This window comes from Rhinopithecus bieti, unplaced genomic scaffold (genome assembly GCF_001698545.2).
Source record: "Rhinopithecus bieti isolate Rb0 unplaced genomic scaffold, ASM169854v2 scaffold_13348, whole genome shotgun sequence".
NCBI classification, from domain to species: Eukaryota; Metazoa; Chordata; class Mammalia; order Primates; family Cercopithecidae; genus Rhinopithecus; species Rhinopithecus bieti.
The window spans coordinates 7,477,846-7,494,751 of record NW_016808764.1 but is presented as its reverse complement, the minus strand read 5'-3'; the positions used below and the strand labels follow the sequence as shown (position 1 = coordinate 7,494,751).

The 16,906-nt window shown below is 48.1% G+C and overlaps 1 long non-coding RNA gene across 1 annotated transcript; it reads right to left on the bottom strand.

Moving 5' to 3' along the window:
- Positions 1 to 970: 970 nt before the first annotated feature.
- Positions 971 to 14,314, bottom strand: LOC108538834 (uncharacterized). Its single transcript, XR_001888201.1, has 3 exons — positions 14,165 to 14,314; positions 13,742 to 13,947; positions 971 to 1,236 (listed from the first exon to the last, which is right to left on the bottom strand). It is a non-coding gene; the product is annotated as an uncharacterized LOC108538834 (long non-coding RNA).
- Positions 14,315 to 16,906: the final 2,592 nt, after the last annotated feature.

The window sequence follows — 16,906 nt, the reverse complement described above, 5'->3', positions numbered from 1 at the left end:
TTGGAAACAATCCAAATGACCCTCAGCCCGAGACTAGTTAAATAAATTACAGCACAATCATCTAAGGAAATATTGTGCAACTTTTAAGAAGATAAGGAATGTCTATGTGCTAATGTGAAAAGATATCTAAAAGATGCTGAGAAGTGAAAAATAGCAAGTTAAAAAACAGTATAAGAAACCTTCTGTTTAAGAAAGAGGGAAATAGACATATTAAAATTTGCTTGGATTTGCATAAAGACACTTGAACAATATGCTAATGTACTAACAAGCTAATAATACTGGTTACCTGTGGAGACAAGGCTAATATTGAGACTTTTCATCGCTTCTCATAAGTGATTTTATTTTGAACCATGTGATTGTACTGCCTTTAAAATTTTCTTTAGAGTAAAAAAAAAAAGTTGGGTTGTTTGTAATCCCAGCACTTTGGGAAGCTGAGATGGAAGAACTGCTTGAGCCCAGGAATTTGAGACCAGCCTGGGCAATATATGGAGACTCCATTTCTACAAAAAAAAAAAAAAATTAAAATTAACTACCTGGTAGCTGAGGTAAGAAGATCACTTGAGCCCAAGAAGTCGAGGCCACAGTGAGCTATGATTGCCACCACTGTATTCTAGTACCCTGGGCAACAGAGGGAGATCCCATCTCAAAAAACAAAAACCAAAAAAACAGAAACAAAAACAAAACAAAAAACAAAGCAAAAAAACCCCACGAGCTTCAAAGCAAGGGAGACAGGGATTCTAACCCCAGATCTCCTAACTTACTTACAGGATGAGGATCTTAAATTATTTGGGCCTCTGTTTCCTTATCTGTAAAATGGATATTGTAATAGCATCTTTCTCACAGGGCACTGTGAAAATTACATGAGAAACGTAAGTGAAAATGCTTAACACAGTGTCTGACAACAGTCCACACCCAATGCATGTTTAAAATTTTTAAGTTCTGATTACTCTATAACCTTGTGTTAGTTTCTTCCTCTCACAGTCAGTATCTTAGCTCAAAAGGATGAGGTTAACTCCAGACCTCTAAACAGACATTTCCTTCTCTCTTCATCCCTCATCCCTCAGTGGCCTGGCTTACCCATAGTCCAACAGCCAGGACAAAGAGGAAGTACAGAACCAGCACCACGATGTCCCCAGGCTCCAAGCCCTTCTGGGGAAACACATCCAGGAGATCTGACTGTGGAGGCTGAGGGCTGCTGGTGCCGCTCTCCATGGTCCTGAACGAGACCTCAGGATCCTGAGGAAGGGTAAATGCCAGTCAGATGCCGGATCCTAGCATCATTCTTATCACCCTTTCTGTAGCTACCTCCCTAAGCCATCCATGAAAGAGAACCCACATGGAGGGATGTGTGGTGGAGACAGATCTTCAGGGAAGACACATCCATCCATCCATCCACTCATTCATTCATTCAACACGTATTCATAATGAAGTCACATCAAATCTGCAGTCAATTTTGTCATTCACTTGGCAAAATAGAAAGAAGCATAAACAATTGAAATAATACAGATGATTTCAGCATCCTCCTCCACTTAGCAAGCACGTGTCCCAGAGTGAGAGAAAAATGAGACTCCTGAGTCAGTCTCCACTTCTGTGGTACCTCACAGCTGGCTGAGAGTCAAGTCAATAATTTTGTCTGAGGCTCAGCCAGACACCACAATCTTGTTCCAATGCTATATATACCCATGAAGTTTAATATATTTAATAAACAACCACATTGCATCTACTATATCCTGGGCATCATTCTAAGTGTTTACTAACTTGCAAAGTGGGCACTATTATTATCATCCCCATTTTACGATGGTGAAGTTGAGACACAGAGACACAGAAAAGTTAAGTAAGTGCCCAAGGTCAAAAAGCTGAGATTTGAACTCAATAATCTTGCTCCAGACTCCATGCTTTGAACCATGAATCTAAGTTGTTTTCTCAGTGCCCTGCAAATCCATGGGCAATTTAAGGGATTCTTGTGGTAGACAGAGAAATGGCCCCCAAAGATGCTTACCTCTAATCCCCAGAACCTGTGAATATGTTGTTACATATCAAAGGACAATTAAGTTTGCAGACAAAATTAAGGTTAGTAGTCAAATCACTTAAAATAGGGAGATGCCTAGCTGCAGCTAACCTGAAAATAGGGAGATGCCTGGATTAACTGGGTGGGCCTCATGTAATCACAGAAAAGACAGAATCAGAAGAGATAGCCACAGAGATGACAGCAGGAGAAGGATTTCACTCAACGTTGGTAGATTTGAAGATGGGGTAATGGGGCTACAAGCCAAGGAGTGCAGATGGCTTCTAGGAACTGGAAAAGGCAAATTAACAGATTCTTCCTTAGACCATCCAGAAGGATTTAAGTCCTACTGACACCTTGATTTTAGCCCAGTAAAACCCATTTAGAACTTCTGACCTGTATAACTGTAAGATCATAAATTTATGTTGTTTTAGCCACTAAGTTCATGGTAATTTGTTAAAGCAGCAGTCAGAAACTAATAAAATTTCCAAGGGTGATTTTTGACCACAAGTGATTAGGGCATTGACTTATTCCTGTGTTAAGATGCACCTCCCGTCTCTGTCAGCCTTTGGGTGTTCAGGAATGAAAATACCTGATCCCTGTCCTCTTGCAATGCATAACCCAGTGATGGGACAAAGGCACTCATGGACAGCACAACGTGATGTTTCATAGAGTGCAGGTTCATGGGGAGAGATGTTAAGAATTCAGGCTCAGAAGCTGTACAGCTTGGCTGGGCTCAGTGGCTCATGCCTGTAATACCAGCACTTTGGGAGGCCGAGGTGAGTGGATCACATGAGGCCAGGGGTTCAAGGCCAACCTGGGCAAAATGGTGGGACCTTGTCTCTATTAAAAATACAAAAATTAGCTAGGTGTGGTGGCACATGCCTGTAGTCCTAGCTACTCGGGAGGCTGAGGCATGAGACTCGCTTGAATCTGGGAGGTGGAGGTTGCAGTGAGCTGAGATTGTACCACTGCACTCCAGCCTGGGCAACAGAGCAAGACCTTGACTCCACCATTTACACTTGGCTAATTTTATTTTATTTTATTATTTTTATTTTTATTTTTTAGACGGAGTCTCGCTGTGTCTCCCATGCTGGAGTGCAGTGGCCTGATCTCTGCTCACTACAAGCTCCACCTCCTGGGTTCCATGCCATTCTCCTGCCTCAGCCTCCCAAGTAGCTGGGACTACAGGTGCCTACCACCACTCTTGGCTAATTTTTTTTTTTGTATTTTAGTAGAGATGGGGTTTCACTGTGTTAGCCATGATGGTCTCGATCTCCTGACCTTGTGATCCACCCACCTCAGCCTCCCAAAGTGCTGGGATTACAGGTGTGAGCCACCGTGCCTGGCCTATTTTATTTTTTAAGAGACAAGGTTTCCCTATGTTCCCCAGGCTGGCCTTGAATTCTAACCCCAAGAAATCCTCCCCACCTTGGCCTCCTAAAGTGCTGGGATTACCATGCCCAGCCAAGGAACATTTTTAAAGGAAGAAAAGACTCCAACACTTTGCATTTTATGTAATCTGAAGGTAGGTTGTGGATTTAGATAGCGATAAATGGGATTTTTGCCCACACGAATGTCTGGCGGGTCCTCTGATAATCTTTGTTGTGGGGGCAAGTTCTGTACATTTCCGGAAGTCTAGAATCCCTGGCCTCCATCCACTGAATGCCAGTATTCCCATTCTTGAATTACTGTGACAACCAGAAATGCTCAAATGCTCTCATAAATTTTGAAACATCTCTGAAGGGCAGCAACACCTCCAGCGCACACATGTGCTCTGGGTTCAAGGATGTCGGTGAAGAATTTCTAATAAGAAAGTGGTATGATCAGACGGGGGCAGCCTTGATGAGAAGCAAGAAGGCAGGCAGGCAGGTTGTTCTGGAGGTAGCGGCTCAGGCTTCAGACCATACACGGGCAGGGGTTAGTCCATTCCTGCCATTATAATCAAATACCTTAGACTGTGTAATTTGTAAACAACATAAATTTATTGCTCACAGTTCCGGAGAAAGTCCAAGATCGAGCTGTCAGCAGATTCAGTGTCTGGAGAGGGCCCGTTCCTCATAGATGGTACTTTCTTACTATATCCTCACATGGCACATTGGATGGGTCAAGTTGGCTCTCTTAAGCCTTTTTTATTTTATTTATATATTTTGAGACAAGGTCTCACTTTGGTGTCCAGACCGGAGTGCAGTGGCACAATCACTTTTTCCCTTTTTTTAAAGAGACAAGAGTTTCACTCTGTTATTCAGGCTGGAGTATAGTGGCATGATCACAGCTCACTGCAACTTCAGCCTCCTAGGCTCAAGAGATCCTCCTGCCTCAGCCTCCCAATTAGCTGGCACTATAGATGCACCACCATGCCTGGCTAATTTTTTTTTTTTTTTTTTTTTAGAGATGAAGTCTCACTATGTTGCTCAGGCTGGTCTCAAATTCCTGGGCTCAAGCAATTCCCCTAACTCGGCCTCTCAAAGTATTGGGATTATAGGCATGAGCCACCACACCTGGCCTCAAGCGTCTTTTATAAAGTGCTAATCTAATCCGTGGGGGCAGAGTCCTCATAACCCTAACCCTCTCAAAGGCCCTGCCTCTTAATACTATTGCATTGGGGATTTAGGTTTCAATGTAAGAATTTGGGGACAGAGGGACATGCACATTCAGACCATAGCAGAGGGAGTAGATTAGAGAAATAATTTGGAGACTAGGTGTGGTGGCTCAAGCCTATAATCCCACCACTTTGGGAGGCTGAGGCAGGAGGATCACTTGAGCCCAGGAGCTTGGCTACAGTGAGTTATGATTGTCCCACTGCACTTCAGCCTGGGAGGCAGAGCAAGACCTTGCCCCCCGCCCCTGCCACACACACACACAAGACTAACCTAACCTAACCTTTCTCTGTGCAAGAAAGTGAGAGGAAGGCCTAGAGGTGGAGACTCCCTTTCAGGGTAAGGGTGGAGGCCCTTAAGGGAGGGTCCAAGCACGAAAAGCATTCTGGCAGCTTCAGGAGGGAGGCGGGGTGAGGGGACCCTTGTGGGTTGTCTCAAGGGTGAAGCCCCATTAGGTAAGTAAGGTTCTCATCAGACTTTACAGGGGAGGAGGCTGGGCGCAGTGGCTCATGCCTGAAATTCCAGCACTTTGGGAGGCCAAGGCAGAGGATCACCTGAGGTCGGGAGTTTGAAACACGCCTGGGTAACATGGCGAAATCCCGTCTCTACTAAAAATGCAATTTTTTAGGTGGATGTGGTGATGCGCAACTGTAATCCCAGCTACTCGGGAGGCTAAGGCAGGAGGATCTTGAACTTGGGAGGCGGAGGTTGCAGTGAGCTTTGATTGTGCCACTGCACTCCTGCCTGGGGGACAGAGTGAGACTCTGTCTCAGGAAAAACAACAACAACAACAACAACAACAACAACAACAACAACAACAAACTTTACAGGGGGAGTGATGGCTCCAAGAGTTTAAGTTGTGTCCAAAGTCACATGGCTGACAAGCGACAACGCTGGGACTCAAATACAGTTTGATTTCAGAGCCTGCGTTTTCAAACACTTCAACCTGCTTCTTCCAAAACAGGATTTGGGGAAAGATGAGGAGCAGGAAAGCGCAGGAAGCAGGTTTAGGTGGAGGTTGATGCTGAATTGGGGAGTGGGGCAGAGCGAGGAGGGAGGAGGGGCGGCGGCTGCCTGGTGAGCCAGCCCTCCCCGTCCCTGCCCGCCCCTTCCAGACCTCTGCCTGCCAGGCACCGAGAGAGCGGTGGGAGCAGCTCCAGCAGATAAACAAGTTATTCATCACCGCCGTGGGGCCCACAGCCGGCGAAGCTGGCACCGATTCCAAGCCCTTCCTGAGTCTCCGGGAGGTGGGGCCCAGCCAGGGGCCATGAGGGACGTGACTCCATCTTCACGGTGGAGACAGGAACAGCAACCAAAGATACCGTGCAGCCTCGGCCACAGGCTCCCGGGAGGAGCCCTCCATGCGCTCCACCCTCTGCAAATCCATGCAGTAGGTGTACTGAGAACCGGCCCTAACACTTGGTGAGCAGGATTTCTATTTGAGTGGCAGGCACGGAGCACAGCCCTTTGAGGAAAACGTGATTTCACCTCCATTTCACAGGTGGGAATCGGAGGCACGAGAGGGGAGCGTGAGTCCAACTCAGGCACGGCTGTGCCACTTGCTTCTAAGCCACAGTTAGTGCCACGGGTGGGATCCCAACCCAGGTTTACAGGTGGCCATTCCTGGCTAGTCTGTCTTTCTTTCCTCCCACCCTTCTCTCCTTCCTTCTCTCTTTCCCCCCTTCTGGCTCTATTTCTTGCCCGCAAGCATTTATTAAGTACCAGCTGTGTACCAGGCTCCATGCCAGGCCCTGAGGACTCAGCAGAACATTTATTAGTCACCAGCTGTGTGCCAGGCTCCATGCCAGGCCCTGCAACTCAGTGGAACATTTATTAGTCACCAGCCATGTGCCAAGCTATGTGTTAGGTCTTGTGACTCAGTGAAACAAATGTTATTAGGCATCAACTATGTACCAGGCTCTGTACGAGACACTGGGGACTCAGTGAAACAAACATTTATTAGGCACCATCTGGGTGCTAAGCTCCATGCTAGGCCCTGGGGACTGAGTGCAACAAACATTATGAGGCACCAACTGTGTACCAGGCTCTGTGCTAGACCCTGGGGACTCAGTAGAACATTTATTAGGCACCGGCTGTGTGCCATGCTCTGTACTACACCCTGGGGACTCAGTAGAACAAACATTTATTAGGTACCAGCTGTGTGCCATGCTCTGTGCTAGGCCCTGGGGACTCAGTGAAACAAACGTTTATTAAGCACCAGCTGTGTGCTAAGCTCTCTGTTCGGTATGAAGGACAAAGCAATGAGAAGCGTAGACTTGGTCCCGTCCTCTGGGTTTTCATCTCTGTCCCCTGCACCCTGTGTGTACCTGGGTCCACTCGGTGAAACGACCCTGGGCACCTTTGTTCCTTGCATGGTGATGCTTGGCTCCCAGGCTGCCTCAGGAGGGTCTGGTTGGGGGTGGCTCCTTCTTAACCTCTTGTGAAGAACCCTCCCTGTGCCCGCGGGGAGGATCCACCAGCGTATGTTATAACAAAGGCTTTGTTGGCAAGGAGAACAGCCTACCCTTGAGGTCGCCTGTTGGCCAAAGCACAAAAGGAAGCTCAGTGGAGCAGGGACTTCTCTCATCCCTTCCTTTCAGCCACTGACATAATTTGCTATGGTAGATGTGAAAATTTTCCATACCCCAGGAGATATGAGAATTTTCCACGCCCCAAGAGATGTGAAAAATTTCCACATCCCAGTGCAAGGAAAAGATCAGAAAACAGGTTCTCAGGCCACAGGTGTGGGAAGGTGAGCTGTGATTGTATTCACCACATTTCATGCCTTAGGCTGGCTTCTGGATGTGCATGATTCTTTATAACTTCTGTGTGTCTGAAACATTTCACAATGAAAGAAAAGGAGGGAAATAAACAGAACACGATTTATAGTATGAAGCCATCTGCGTATATTAGAAGCACTCAAAGACACAAAATAGTACTATTTTGCCAGAGTGCAGGCATATTTCCAGATGAATATCAAACACATCAGAGGGGGTGGCAGGAATGGGGGGAGAAACAGAGAGTGGGGGAGAGAAAGAAAGAGAGAGAGAGAGAAGCAAGGGAAGTTCCCTGCCCTGAACAAAAATAACAGTTACACTAATTACAAATTTTAATTATGAGCAACAGACTCTCCCGGAAATAGATATGTTGTGATAAAGTGTAAAGTGTAAATACTTTAGAACCGCACTGCCCTGGCTCAGATCCCAACTCTGCCTCCTATGAGCTCCATGATCGTGGGCAAATCACCTCTCTGAGGCTCAATTTCCCATCTACGAAATGAGGTTAATAATTAGACATACGTCACAGGTTTGTTAAAAGCAATAGGCAGGTTCATTATATGTGTAATGTGATTAAATACAGAGTACTTGTTCTGTTTTCCATCCATTTTATAAAACCATATTTTTAAAAGAGAGCATGACTTGGGAGGCTGAGGCAGGAGGATTGCTTGAGCCCAGTAGTTTTTTGTTTTGTTTTGTTTTCTTGAGATGGAGTCTCACTCTGTCCCCCATACTGTAGTGCAGTGGTGCAATCTTGGCTCACTGCAACCTCTGCCTCCTGGCTTCAAACGATTCTCCTGCTTCCAAGAGATTTGTCTGCCTTAGCCTCCGGGCTAGCTGGGATTACAGGCATCTGCAACCACACCCAGCTAATTTATTTATTTATTATTATTATTATTTTTTGTATTTTTAGTAGACATGGGGTTTCACCATGTTGGCCAGGCTGGTCTTGAACTCCTGACCTCAGGTGATCTGCCTGCCTTGGCCTCCCAAAGTACTGGGATTACAGGTGTGAGCCACTGCCCTGGGCCCAAGCCCGGGAGTTGGAGACTGCACTGAGCTATCATTGTGCCACTGCATTCCAGCCTGGGTGACAGAGTGAGACCCTATTTCTAAAATAATAAAATAAAATAAAAGAACAGGAACTAGGCCGGGTGCATTGGCTCATGCCTGTAATCCCAGCACTTTGGGAGGCTGAGGCAGGTGAATTGCTTGAGGTCCAGAGTTTGAGACCAGCCTGGCCAACATGGTGAAACCCTGTCTCCACTAAAAATACAAAAATTAGCCGGGCATGGTGGTGTGCACCTGTAATCCCAGCTACTTGGGAGGCTGAGGCAGAAGAATCGCTTGAACCTGGGAGGTGGAGGTTGCAGTGAGCTGAAATTGCACCACTGCACTCCAGCCCAAGTGACAGAGCAAGACTCCATCTTAAAGAAAAGAAAAAAAAGCATAAACTTTGTGGTCAGGCAAACCCTGGCCACTCAGGTGCATCAATCACATTTTGAAGTCACAGCCTCCCTCCAGGCAGGACTCTGATTAACTCCATTGCACAGGTGAGGAAAACAAAGCTGAGGCCAGGTCTAAGGCCACACTGCTAGTAATGACTGAACCAGGGCTCCAACCCAGGTTTAACTCTAGAGCTCCTAACTACCCCGAGACACGTGGTCCTTGGTGGGGAAAATTCCAGATGTGATAAGGACTGGCACGGGTTGCACCTCCCAGACTGGAAGCCACTCGCACCCTTTCCTACCACTCCTGGGCTGCAGTGGCACTGACTGCCCGCAGCACTGCAACAAGCTGTGCCCTGGCCTGGCCTGGATCTAGGGAGGCTGGTGGAGGCTGCCCTACAAGAGGGAGTCATTCCTGGAAGGCAGAGAGAGGCTGGACTAGAACTGCCGGAAGAAGGAGCTAAATGACCACCCCTGGCCTCCTCCACCAGTTGATGCCATGGGGTTCATAGAAACAGAGAGGTCTCTAGTTTCTCTAGAGAAACTAGAGAAAGTTTCTCTAAAATCTGGCCAAACAGACAGATCCTGGCTGGGCTCAACGGCTCATGCCTATAATCCCAGCATTTTTGGGGGGAAGATTGCTTGAGCTCAGAGTTTGAGACCAGCCTGGGCAATGTAATGAGACCCTTTTTTTTCCTCTACAAAAAATTTTCAAAAATTAACTTGGCATGGTACTGTGTGTCTGTGGGCCTGGCTATTTGGGAGGCTAAGGCAGGAGGATTGCTTACGCCCAAGAAGTTGAGGCTGTAGTGAGCTATGATTGCACCATTGCACTCCAGACCCTGTCTCAAATAATAACAGTATAATAATAATAACAATAATAAAATAAAAAATTTTAAAAAGACATCCCAGGATTTGAGGCTGAAGCAGAGGCCAGGATCACCCCTAGTCCATTAGGAAGAGCCACAGCTTCAGGTATCTGGAAAGAAATTCTAGGCACGGCAGGGCAGAGCAGCATTCCCTGAATGGTCCACAGCAGGGTAACAGGGCATATGCCCAGTGAGTGCAGGGGACCCGGCAGAGTGTTCTCCTCCACCTGCCTTTCAGGGATGACCTTGTCTTATTATTCTAGAGAGAATAGACATCACAGAACACCTTCTGAGCCCAGACCTGTCCATCAAATTGCCAACGCAGTGTCTTTCATGGAGACTTTTTTTTTTCCAAGGCAGTCTTTCTCTGTCATCCAGGCTGTAGTGTAGCGGCGTGATCTCTGCTCACTGGAACCTCCGCCTCCTGGGTTCAAGTGATTCTCCTGCCTCAGCCTCCTGAGTAGCTGGGATTACAGGTGTGTGTCACCACACCCAGCTAATTTTTGTGTTTTTTGTAGAGATGGGGGTTTCACCATGTTGCCCAAGCTGGTCTCGAACTGCTGACCTCAGGTGATCCACCTGCCTCGGCCTCCCAAAGTGCTAGGATTACAGGTGTGAGCCACTGTGCCCGGCTTCTCATGGATACTTAATAGACATCTGAAAGTTCACACGTGTGAGTTAGAGACGACACTCTCCAGCCCAAGCACGTGCTTCTCCCAGTCGTCCCCATCTCACTAAACGGCAGCTGCATCCACTCTGCCACTCCTGCCAGAAACCTGAGTCATCCATAAGGCATTAATTCATTTGTTCACTTATCAAGTGGTCTGTGAGCGCCTCTATGTGCCAGGCACTACATCTAAGCACCAAGAGTGCCTGGTACACAAATGTCTTATCGAAGAATTCATAGCATCTCTTTCTCACCTCCCAGAATCTATTCACTCCCAATTCCATTCTCTCCTACTTCTAGAACATAACAAATCCATACATTTTCCCTCATATTTAGTGCTATCACCCTTGTCTGAGCCACCATCACTTCTGTCTAGGTTAGAAAAAGACCCTCCAGTCTTGCCTCCCCAATATCCATTCTTGCTTCCTTTTGATTTTATTATTTCATTTTGTTTTAATTTACTTAACTTTTAGAGACAGGGTCTTGTTCCCTTGTCCAGGCTGCAATGCAGTGGTGCCATCACAGCTCACTGTGGCCTCAAACTCTCGAACATCTATGCTTAAGGGATCCTCCCACCTTAGGCCCTCAATAGTTGGGACCACAGGTGCATGCCACCATGCCTAGCTAATTTTTTTTTTTTTTTTTTTTTTTGAGACAGGATCTCACTCTGTTGCCTGGGCTGAAGGGCAGTGACACAAACACAGCTCCTGAAGCCTCAACCCCATGGGCTCAAGTGATCCCTACACAGTGCTGGGATTACAGGCATGAGCCACCATGCCTGGCCTCCAGCTAACTTTTTATTTTGTCATTTTTTGTAGAGATGGGGTATTGCTATGTTGCCCAGGCTGGTCTCAAACTCCTGGCCTCAAGCAATCCTCCTGGCCGGGCGTGGTGGCTCACTCCTGTAATCCCAGGAGGCCGAGGTGGGTGGATCATGAGGTCAGGAGATCGAGACCATCTTGGCTAACGTGGTGAAACCTCATCTCTACTAAAAATACAAAAAATTGGCTGGGCATGGTGGCAGGCGCCTGTAGTCCCAGCTACTTGGGAGGCTGAGGCAGGAGAATGGCGTGAACCCGGGAAGCGGAGCTTGAAGTGAGCCGAGATTGTGCCACTGCACTCCAGCCTGGGCGACAGAGCGAGACTCAATCTCAAAAAAAAAAAAAAAAAAAAAAAAAAAAAAAATCCTCCTAAATTGGCCTCCCAAAGCACTGGGATTACAGGCATGAGCCACTGCACCTGGCCTTGCTTCCTTTTAATCCGCCCCTCACACGGAAGTCAGAGAAATCTTTAAATATGAGTCAGATCAGATCATTGTCCTGCTCAAAACATCTCCATGCTTCTGAGGTGCTTTGTTGTGCTTCCAACCCCATCGCATTCTAGCATTCATTTTATTCCTAGAACACGACTTCTGGCCTCAGGGTCTTTGCCATTCTGTTCCCTCTGCCTGGGATGCTCTTCCCTGCACTCTTTGCTGGACAAGCTCCTACCCATCCTTTAGATGTCAGCTTGCTGTGTATCCCCAAAGGAGCCCCCTCTTGGCCTCAATATAAATTGGGTCCCCAAGCTTTTTGCTTTCATGGCAAACACAACTTCTCATCACAGTCTAATCAAGTCTAACATCTGATGTGTGTGATCCTCTCATTACCCCTTGTCTGCACTACACAGCAAGCCGCATAAAGAAGGTCCATGTCTCTGTCACTCTCATTGTGTCCCCCAAACAGGCATGCAATAAATGTTGGTACAACAAACAAATGTGGGATGTTTAGAGCCTTTGTTATAGACCCTTTGCACGCTGTGACCTCCCAAAAAAGGGACGGTATTTTCCCAAGTCCTACCTGCAGGGTGCCCGATGGGCTAGGACACTTCTGTCAACCATTGCCCAGAATGATTCAGCATTTGAAACCATTTGAAAATCACTGATTGGTGGGGCAGTGGTTTGTTTGGTGGAGATGTTTTGATGCCTGTAATCCCAGCACTTTGCAAGGCTGAGGCGGGAGAATAGCTTGAGTTCAGGAGTTTGAGACCAACCAAGGCAACACAGGTAGACCCCATTTGTACAAAAAATAAAAATTAAAAAGTTAGCAGGGCATGGTGTTGTGCCTGTAGTCCCAGCTGCTTGGGAGGCTAAGGCAGAAAGATCGCTGGAGCCCAGGAGTGCAAGAATGCAGTGAGCTATGGTCGCAGTACTACATTTCAGCCTGGGCAACACAGCAAGACCTGTGAAAGAGAAGACAGAAAAGAAAAGAGAGAGAGAGAAAAGAGAGAAAGAGAGAGGAAGGAAGGAAAGAAGGAAGGAGAAAGAAAGGGAAAGAAATGAAGAAAGAGAAGAAAGAAAGAAAGAAAGAAAGAAAGAAAGAAAGAAAGAAAGAAAGAAAGAAAGAAAAGAAAGAAGGAGAAAGAAAGAGAGAAAGAAAGAAAGAAAGAAAGAAAGAAAGAAAGAAAGAAAGAAAGAAAGAGAAAGAAAGAGAGGTGGGAGGGAGGGAAGGAAGGAAGGAGAAAGGGAAAGAAAGGAATAAAGAAAGAAATGAAAGAAGAAACGAAGGAAGAAAAGAAAGAAAGAAGAAAAAGAGAGAGAGTTGGGAGGGAGGGAAGGAAGGAAGGAGAAAGAAAGGGAAAGAAAGGAATAAAGAAAGAAAAGAAAGAAGGAAAGAAAGAGAAAGAAAGAAAGAAAGAAAGAAAGAAGAAAAGAAGGAAGGAAGGAAAGAAGGAAAGGAAGGGAGGGAGGGAGGGAGGGAGGGAGGGAATCATGTCTCAGCTTGGCCACCCACTATCTGCATTACCTTGAGCAAGTTATTTAACGACCCTTAGACTCTGTGTGTGAATTAGGGGTGGCTGTACCTACCTTACAGGGTTTCTGTGTCAGTTAGATGAGATCTAAAGGTAAAGCTCTCTGCACGTGTCTTCACTGTACCAGTGAAGACTTGTATTTGCCTTGTAGTTAATAGCAGCTGCAGTTGTAGTAATACATTCCTCTAGTTTTTTATTGCTTATGTGGATATATTTATCTTCATTATCTCTGGGTAACACATCGGCGGGGTGGGTCAGCCTGAGGTTCGTATTCCCATTTGACAGATAAGGAACCTGCCACTTGGTGAGGCAAAATGTTTGGCTCAATGTCCCTGACCTTGGTTAAGTGGAAGAGCTGGGACCCACATACGGTGCTGCTGGCTGCCGGCTGCTGGCTTCCTACCACCATGCCCACCCCACAAACACACTCCATCGCCCTGGTGCAAGACAAGCTTTTTCTGCAGAGAGGGCTGAGCTTCCCCTGCCCCACAGGTGACAGCTGGAGTCCTTCTGCCAGCACCTGTCCCCAGACCAACTTCCCAGTTTGGAGAATGGCTACCTGTTTGGGGGTAGGGGGTGTCTTACCTTATTTCAGATGCAGGGCTCACCTGCCCTGGGGGCTGTCGGTGGCTTCTAAGGCACTAGGAGGTGGCGATGGCTGTAAGGAGGGAGACACCCGGGATCCTCTCCCTTTGCAGCCAAGAGCTTCCAGAGACAGCAGTGACCTTCCTCCTATATGCCTGCTGCTGAGAGAGCCTCCAAGCGGGTCAAACTCCAAACTCCAGCCTCAGCTGTGGCAGGGATTAAAGGAAGCGTGAATGATCTCCCCAGGGGCAGAAGAGAGACCAGGCCCAGCCTAGGACCCTTGAACTCTGAGCAGGTGGGGAAGGTGACATTCCCCACGCTTTGCCCACACTATCCTCCACCAGGGCCCTCACCTGGGGGGACCCGTGGCATGGAGGGGTTGGGGAGATGCTGGAGCCCAAGGCACCATCCTGCTTCACTCACCCACTCTTCCACTGTCCCGCCTCCATGCTGGGGACAGGCAGGCTTGGGACGAGCTGGAGGAAGAGAGGGGGAGGAAAAATGCTGGCGGGGGATGGAGGGGACAGAGGCAAAGTGCCAGGAGGGACGTCCAGTCACAGCCCTCACCGCAGTGGCAGCAACAGGAACAGCAACCACTGCTTGTGCCCCTTTCCATACACTCCCCAGACGGAGGCATGGCAAAGAACAGGTGTCTGCCTGAGGTCAGGAGTTCAAGACCAGACTGACAAGCATGGAGAAACCCCATCTCTACTAAAAATACAAAATTAGCCAGGTGTGGTGGTACATGCCTGTGATCCCAGCTACTCGGGAGGCTGAGGCAGGAGAATCACTTGAACCTGGGAGGAGAGGTTCCGGTGAGCTGAGATTGCGCCATTGCACTCTAGCCTTGGCAATAAGAGTGAAACTCCGTCTCAAAACAAACAAACCAAAAAAATAAAAAAGAGAGAGAGAGAGAAGGAGGAGTGTTTGAGGTGCTGAAAAACTGTCAGGAGTGACCGAGCCGTGGCCAGGAGCCCGCATCAGGCCCAGGACATCAGGAAAGCCAGCGGGGCACAGCAAAGCTTTCTGCTGGATGCTCAAGGCATCCAAAACTTTCTTTTTTTTTCTGAGACAGGATCTCACTCTGTCACCCAGGCTGGAGTGCAGTGGTGCGATCACAGCTTGCTGCAGGCTCAAACTCCTGGGCGCAAGTGATCCTCCCACCTCAGCCTCCCGAGTGGCTGGGACTACAGGTATGCACTACCATGCCCAGCTAATTTTTTCATTTTTTTTTTTTTTTGGTAGAGACAGAATCTTGCTATGTTGCCTAGGCTGGTCTCCAACTCCTGGGTTTAAGTGATCCTCCCACCTTGGCCTCCCAAAGTGCTGGGATTACAGGGGTCAACCACTGTGCCTGGCCAAATACCAAAACATTTTAAAAATAGGTACTAGTATTTGCAAACCAAGAGGCTTGAAACATAATTCTAGAATGCTCACTTTTCTAGAACAACCTGAAGATCTGGGCTCTCCAGGCCCCCATGGCCACAGGACAGCTGGGAGGAGTCATGGCCACCCCCTGTCATTCCTTCACTGGGCCTGCCAGGCTCTGGGGGTCCTTAGCTGAGGCCCCTGTCCTAGCACTGAGTAGCTAGAAATAATAGCAGTGGTGAACACGTGCCAGGCTCTGTTCTAAGTGCACGACATGCCTTTAGCTGAGGCCCCTGTCCTAGCACTGAGTAGCTAGAAATAATAGCAGTGGTGAACATGTGCCAGGCTCTGTTCTAAGTGCACGACATGCCTTTACTCACTTGGGCTTTCTAACAACCCTCTAAGACGGGTCCTGTTATCTCTGTCTTACTGATGAGAAAACAGAGGTGGAGGGGATGAGTCACTGGCCCACGGTCACCCCGCTTGTAAGTGACACAGCAGGATTTCAGCCCAGGCCACTTGGCTCTAGAGTCCTACAGGAGCAGTGGAGAGTGGCTTGGCCGGATAAAGGGTGGCCTGGGGGAGCAAACACTGGGTGACTGACCAACACCAGTAGGAATGGGGCCTTTGGGGGAGGGACCTGCCCGGGGGGACAGATTTACAGAAAGAACAGCTGGGAATGGAGAACAGGGCCAGACAGAAGGCCACAGATCTGCGATCTGCCGCAGAGGCCACAGCACCAGGAAGGGCAGTGGGGTGCCACTGAGGGTGCGCTGCTTCGCCAACCTGGGGTCCAGTCCTGACTTCTTGGGAATGTCTGGGGAACTTTAGCCATGTGCAGGGTGTCTACAGAAGAGGCGTGGCCATGAGTGAAGCCGGGCAGGTGGAGCTGTGGCTGACCCGAGAGCATGTGTTCCAGCTGAAGTGGGCAGCCACAACCCAGCTCCACGTGGGGGAAGACAGGCCCAATGGGATCAGAACTTCTGATTGTTCTAGAGAAGTTCTGCCAAGTTTCATGATTATGCATCCATGAGGGCCACATGTGGCCCGCTCGGCCCTTGGCTTGCCACCTCTGATGGTTTCTCTGATTGTCAGGTTTTTCAGTTTTTACCCTCAGTGCTATAAAGAATAGGAGAGGTGGAGTGCAGGGGCTCATGCTATCATCTCAGTGCTCTGGGAAGCTGAGGCAGGAGGATCTCTTGAGGCCAGGAGTTAGAGACTAGTCTGGGCAACGTAGTGAGACCCCCATCTCTGTACAAAATAGGAAGAATTAGATGGACATGGTAGTGTGTACCTGTAGTCCCAGCTACTCAGGAGACTGAGGTGGGAGAATCATTTGAACCCAGGAGTTCAAGGCTGCAGTGAGCCATGATAGTGCCACTACACTCCAGGCAACAGAATGAGATCTCAACTCAAAAAAAAAAAAAAAAAAAAAAAAACTATATAACCACTTTAGAGAACTATTTGGATATTTGGACATTTCTTATAAAGTTACCATACAGCTGGGCGCGGTGGCTCAAGCCTGTAATCCCAGCACTTTGGGAGGCTGAGACGGGTGGATCATGAGGTCAGGAGATCGAGACCCTCCTGGCTAACACGGTGAAACCCCGTCTCTACTAAAAAATACAAAAAACTAGCTGGGCAAGGTGGCGGGCGCCTGTAGCCCCAGCTACTCGGGAGGCTGAGGCAGGAGAATGGCTTAAACCTGGGAGCCGGAGCTTGCAGTGAGCTGAGATCCGGCCACTGCACTCCAGCCTGGGCGACAGAGCGACACTCTGTCTCAAAAAAAAAAAAAAA